Source organism: Felis catus, chromosome F1, assembly GCF_018350175.1.
Source record: "Felis catus isolate Fca126 chromosome F1, F.catus_Fca126_mat1.0, whole genome shotgun sequence".
Taxonomy (NCBI): Eukaryota; Metazoa; Chordata; class Mammalia; order Carnivora; family Felidae; genus Felis; species Felis catus.
In genome coordinates, this window is record NC_058384.1 from 61,513,086 (window position 1) to 61,520,472 (window position 7,387).

A 7,387-nucleotide genomic window follows, 5' to 3' on the forward strand; every position below is an offset into this window, starting at 1 on the left:
CGGGTTACAGTTGTTGAAATTGAATCCTAGAGATTTTAAGTGACGTGATCAAGGTCATTCAACTCCATAATTGTAGAACCTGTAGTAGAACAAGGTTCGTAGATTCTTTCCCTTCCTTTATTTTGTTTCGTTTTGTTTTGAGCTAGACCACATGGCATTCAAAAAATGTATTGTGTTCTGACATATATAAACCCCACAAATCTGTTCAATATTCAGCAAGACTTATTGAACACCACATATAAGATAGTGTGTTCAACATCACGGAGGACTGAAGGATACATTAGACACTCGCTCAGTCTTCATGAAGCATACAGTCTACTCTCTAATAGGATAACATGATAGTTTCAGAAATGATCTGTAGTATAGAACCAATGAAAGGAAAGGTTTCTTGGGGACCTGGAAACTGAATCTGCTATTGTGTGCTCTAATAGAATCTGACTGTGCATTGCCAGCTAACATTTTGGTAACCATCCTTACAGGCATCCAGGGAATCTCCTTTCCGGGTGGTAAGCAAAATGCACATTTGTTCACCAAGCTCACGCTTTCCATCTCTTAGAACTGTCATCCCATATTTCTCCAGGGCTCTCTGGCTTTGCTCACCCAAATCCCAAATTAAATCCCCTGTGATCATCATTGCTAAGTGGAAGAAGCTGCCCTCACAGCAACTGGGATATCTTATATGAGCATTCGGCAAAGATTTGAGCTACAAGGGTAGTTAAAGCTTAGGTCAGAAGTTGGTAATTGGCCTGAAGTTATATTTTGTGTGACCTATCCAATGTGGATTCATATAGTATTTTAAATTTGAACGAGTGGCCGACATAGAACTTGCTGGGAAATCGTGCCCACTGATTTGGATTTCCACACCCCACAGAAAAACTTGAAATCCTGCCCACACAATGAGGTCTATCTTTCTACTGGACATTTGCTTGGAGATTAGTAGCCCCCAGTTCTTTAGACAGAGGATGTAGTTTTTAGCTTGCCTCAGAGGTCCTCACTTGATCCTGCTTCTGCCAAGCTGGGACCCTATGTCGGAGGGTCATTTAACTCATCATTTAACACTCATCATTTAACACCCAGCTGCCTCGCTAGTTTATATCAACATTTGGTTCTTAGAGGTACGAAGCTGATTACTCCTGCTTTAGGTAATAATGACAATACATTTGATTAGTTTAGAAGTTATTTAATTTTGTCGGCCTTAGTTTACATTTGATCAGTGCACAAGATCTACCCGTTACTTTTTCATAAGTTACAGGCCTCACAAGTGCCCGAAACATGTGATGTGGCTACAGTTACACCCATTTCTCAGCTGTGGGCATTGCATCCGGATTGAAAACCCTAGGAGTAAGAAATAAGTACGTACTTGTCTTTTGGCTTCTGTATTGCCATATTGCTAGTGAAACGGGTCTCAGTAATATACAATAACAAGAATTTCAGCTCTGCTGACCCACCAATATTAGCCTTTAACTTTAATTCAGAATAAACCGAGTCTCCTGAGTGACAACAGTGATTATTGCAACTATCTGGATTTTAAATTAAAATAGACCATTAAACGTTCGAGCTCTAAAGAACTTTGCATATGACTTAGTCTACCTCCTTTGTTTTACAGACTAAAAACCAAAGAAATGAGTGGCTTCTCCATGGTCAGACAGACCGCATCAGAGTTGGTATGGGAACATGGGTCTTCCAATCCTAAAAACACTTTTCTTGCTTTTTATTGTGTTTTATGTATTCTTTGAGAAGGACTTAATGTAGGAGACACCAAAAAAATGTAAATGATTCTTACTTCTTAAGGAGCTGAATCCTTCTCTATGGAGCTACAAAATAAAACTCATTTAAGAAACCAACACGGGACTGTTTTTAGTTCTGCCCTATTATATAAGAGGTATATATTATGTTATGGGTGATTATAAAAAAGTTCTTACTGAAATCTATACAGATTCATTTTTTTTTTCTTTTGAAGGTTGCAGGGTACAGTATAAAGGGATTATCAAAATATAGTCTGGGATAAGAGGAGTGGAATCCAAGAGCAGAGAGAACTGCGTTAACGATACTAAGCCAACCAGAGAGAGAGAAGGGGAGTGTTTACAGTTGAGGATGGCCGGCTAAGCTAGCAGGGGGATATGACCATGGGAATCTAGGCAGCGGTTTTGCCTCGACATCAGGAAGGACAACATGAGTCATGTCAGATGTCCACCCGTAAGAGAGGGACGTGTCACTGGGGGCAGTGGGGGTCGACATAAAACATAATCGAGCTAGTGGATGTGTTCATCGTATTTACACACTTTTCACTCTGGTATATCGGAATGCCAGGTTAAGGGAGGCGCATTGTAGTAAGAGGGGTGGAGTTGGGTTCTGTGGCTCTTGGTGCTGTGTATGATACGGTAACAGAGCCCACGCCCTTTAGATAGCTTATAAGGAAAAAGAAGGATGCTTTCCACGATTCCAGCGAGGGACTATTTCAAAGATGGAGCAGTTTGCTAGGACTTTAGCTGGGCTGCAGGGATTTCTCTTTAAACTCTAGTCTGGTAAGATACAAAAGTGCTAAGTAGGGAGACCAACGCAGAAGGCAGGTCATAGGAACTGTTTCAACAGAAATGAGGGAGTCACAGCCGAGAAGGCGGCAAAAAGCTGAAAGTCAACGGACAAAGACCATTCATTAGGACTTATTAATCAGGTTCCAGAATCTCATTCTGGACCCATCAACTAAGGTCAGATTCTACTCGTTGATGGGTGTAGACAGGTAACGTACCTCGAACTCTGGTCGTGACCATGTCACAACCTGAGCTTCCTGAAAATCTGGAAATCACGTCAGTGGCTGTCACTGGGAGAGTCTGGGGACGCTGGAGCTGGCAAACAGGAATGTTAATGCTTTTATATTTGATTCTACGAATTAGAAAAAAATAAAAATTCTCAAATCAGTGAAAAGCTTATTGTACACATTACAGTAAATCCAAAGAGAGTGGACATCTCAATTAAGCAGGGTCTCATGTTTCTCTCCTAACAAGAAGTTATACTTTTAAATAATTTAATTTTTTTCATTTGTATGATGCCTCTGCCCCTGATGTTACATTCCTATTCCTGAAAGCATTAGCAAATTACATAGGCACATTAAGTGTTTCAACTACCACTCTGTATCTTTTAAAAAACAACCCTATATTGTCAGGAAGAAAGAGAACCCTTTTTTAAACAAAAAAAAATCACTTTATCAGCTTTGGGATTTTGCATTACAATTTGAAAGCATTAGGAATAAGAACAAAGCATGAAAGCAGGCACACTTAAATTTTGAATGAGATCTCTGCTCTTCAGAAACAAGCAAACAGAAACAAATTGATCTTCCCGTTTCCCTATGCTTGATTCCACATGTTTAACGATGCAGTGACCACTGCTTTCTGTAAACTTGAAATACATAAGATCATTTGATTTTAGGTTTGCTCTGGGAGTCCTCTCTTCCCACAAGACACTGAGAGAGAAACACATCTCCATCATCTGCGAAGGATTACCTACCTTCAATTGGTACATGACAAATCTTAAAGAGATAGGGAAAGGCTGGTTTGCTTTTGATATATTAATAAAAACCCCAACATCCCTGATATCTACATCGTCTTTATAATTTACATGGTGTTTTCACATCCAATTGCTTATTCCATTGCCACAAAATCCCTGTGAAGTCAGTAGGACAAGAATTATCATCTCCATTTAAAAATTTTTTTATTAATGTTTATTTTTGAGAGAGAGACAGAGTGTGAGTGGGGGAGAGGCAGAGAGAGAGAGGGAGACACAGAATTGAAAGCAGGCTCCAGGCTCCGAGCTGTAGGCACAGAGCCCGACACGTGACTCGAACCTAGGAACCATGAGATCCATGAGATCATGACCCAAGCTGAAGTCAGACACTTAACCGATGGAGCCACCCAGGCACCCCAATCATCTCCACTTTATAGCTGCATTAACTGAGACACAAAGAGGTAACAAAACGTGCACAACATTGCACTGTTAGCACACTTGTAGAGGTAAAGCTAGAATCACGAACCTCAGAGCTGTGTGTGTGTGTGTGTGTGTGTGTGTGTGTGTGTTTATTCCACTTTATCCCTCTTGATCCCAATAGGAAATGAGAGGGAAGAATTTGCTTGTTTGTTTCAGCTACCCAGGAAAGGCTTCTGATACAAAATGCCTTCCTTAGCCTTCTAAAAAAAATGGACGAACATCCAGAAGGAAAGTTAAAGCCAAAGACAGCTTTCTGCTTAGGCTGAAGTGAGTTATGGGAAGGAGAGAATGGGGAGAGGTGCGGAGAAGGGGAAGGAGGGTGGAAGCCAGTAGAAAAGTATTGAGCAGCTATGGAAGAATTAAGGGGAGCCATGATGGAGAATGTACTTGATTTTTTTTTCCCCTTCAGAGTGAGCCTTCGCAGTACAGCTTTGCTTTCTTGGATGAAAGTCCCTGAACATCAATTCAATCCATTTCCACATGTATTTATTGAATACAAACCATGTGTTCAGTCATGAACATGGCACCGTGGGGGACATAAAAAAAGAACATATTACACAGTCCCCACAATATAAAGGAGCATGCAATCTTGCAGAGAGAAGGGAAGATGGGTGGCAATATATATGAAACAGTTGGAGGAAAATCTAAACACAATGTAAAACAAAAGTGTTGATCTGAAGCATCAGAATGGATGGGACAAACAAAGACATGCTGGGGCATCAGATGAAGGAGAAGTTGGTATTCACAGAATTTCTAAGTAAAGGCTTTGTGAAGAAAGTGGAGCCAACGATGAATAAGAAGGTATTCCATCATTAACCCTGGAAAACAATACTGATTACAGAGTCTAGCCCACTACCCAAAGCCAGGATTCTCTGCAAAGTTTGGGATAGCCAGGCCCCTAGCTTCAACCCCAACAGTTCCAGAGATAATTGCTGTCGGGAGAAACATCCAACTGTGTCTCACGACTGTCTCATAGACTTACTCTTAGAAAGGACGTCCCTATGTTCAGCTGAATGCTACCCACTTTTTTCTCTCATTCTTGAGCTCTGGCTGTGCTTTTTGTTTCTGGGACCGCGTAGAATGGTCTCAGTTTGTCTTCCACAGAAGAAACTTTCAAGTATTTGAAAGGCCCCAAGTCTCCTCCTTTCCAATCAGAACGTCCCAAGTTATTCTGACAGCTGTCAATCCATAATCTTTAAAGTGGGTTGGGATAGAGGGGGATCGAGAGATGTGGTCTTTCTTCAGTCAGCTAGCACCCATTTCCCTGGGATGGAGGCCTGGAAGAGGCCAGGCATTAGTGAGGCATTCAGAGGGTCCAGGAGGGTAAAAAGATGTCTCTCGTTTTTATTTGCTGCCCTTTTAGGACCCAGAGGCTGGGTTTTTCCATGCTTACCCTTTCTGTGATCCTTATATTCTCTTTTGACAGGTTAATCAGAGGTTAACACATAACTCATGCATCCATCCCTTATGTCAGAATCTAGAATGTATTCTTCCATTTTGAAGAAGCAGAAGCACTTTTTAACGTCGAATATATACTTCTTTAGACATAAGCCTTTGATTCTGGATACACAGAGCAATATTCAGTACTCATGTACAGACACAATTTGTCCAGGATCACTGCACACAGAGTGAGGTTGATGGCAGACCCGATAACTAGAAAGGTCTTAAGACATCACTTGATCCAACTCTTCTCCTTTATTTATAGATATGGAGAGTAATATATCCAGTGTTTTATCCTACAAACTGTAGAGAATATGCTTCATGTGGGTTTATCAATCCCCGTCAAATTTCTCTAATGCTTCCTAAAGTTAGGCTCCATTTTTAGACTGCAGTGATGAGAGTATTTCGTCCTAAAAAGCACCCTAGAGATCCATTCAGAATCCTGTGATACGCCAGCCAGGAAACCATTATATGTGCCTGGTTATATGCGGGGCTTGTGGTGGTGTTTTTCAAATCACTTTTAGGAATCCATTATTGAGTCACTACCAACACTGAGTCAGCAGGTTGGGAAGTAGAGAGCTAGACAAAGTCTCACACTGTGAAAAGGACAGGTTGAGTCCAAACATCAGAGTGATTGGACCCCTGATTGATTTTATCTTCACTAAAACTTGGTTAACCAAACATTATTTACTTCCTGATGTGAGATATTACAGAGAACACAGTAATAACTCTGAAGTATTCCAAAAACAAATTGAAACAGAATCCAAAGTATTATATTTAACTTTCAGTCCATAAGAACTATAAGGAGTAGAGAAACTAATTTAATGACACCAGAAACAGACAAATCCAGGATGTGGAACATTCTGGCCGAATTTCTCCAACAAGTCAATTAATACATTAATAACAAAAGATATAAATAAAAAGGCGAGGGACACTAAGTTCTGGATTGAAAGAAATTTAGAAGGTATTTATGAGTATAATAATCAAATAAAACAAGACTGAACAAGCCAACTATAAAAACTCATATTTTAGACAAATGGAACACTTAATTACAAACTGGATTGTAAATGGCATTTAGGAGTTATTGTTAATTTTGTTAAGTATCATAATGGTATTTTGATTATGTAAAACACGATTGCCTTTGAAATGCAAACCAAAGCATTTGGGGGAAAAACTCAAGTCTAGCATTCGATTCAAATTGGCCTAACAGAAGATAAAGAAATAAGGATCGAAGGATGGGAAGCACAAATGGAACAAAATGGTGGCAGTTCTTGAAGCTGGAGGATTGCACGCTCCACTTTTCTGTTTTGTATTTTTTTGTAACCTTAGGTATTTTTACGATAAAACTTAAAAAAAAATCAGGGTGGCAAATAGACTTAAGGCTGAACATTGCATAGTTTAGAGCAGTGACACTTAGCAAAGTGATCGAGCAGTGACATTGAAAACATTCTGATTACAATTCAAGTGACCAGTGATGATGGCCGTTGGGCTTATGGGATATGGTGAGAATTTGTTCTTGAGCGTAAACTGAGAAAATTGAAAACTCATTCTTTGGAAGGCACGTTGATTTTTCCTGAGAGGAGAAATTCCAGTTGTGATTATAGAGATGGTTTTGCTCCTATTCACCTCTAGCCTGGAGTAGCTGAATCTTAACCTTTCCTAATCAAAAGATGTTATCGTTCAACTGCACCAGTTTAGGAGTGAGAATTTTAAAAATGGAGAACAAACTGAGGGTTCACAGAGGGAGGTAGGTGGGGGGATGGGCTAGATGGGTGATGGGCATTAAGGAGGACACTTGTTATGAGCACTGGGTCTTGTGATAAGATGGATCGTTGAATTCTACTCCTGAAACCAATATTGCACTGTGTGTCAACTAAAGAATATTTAAATAACATAAAAATAAATGAGTAAAAGCTAAATGAACAGGAGATTAACAGGAAATGAGAACATTATCCTAAAACCATCT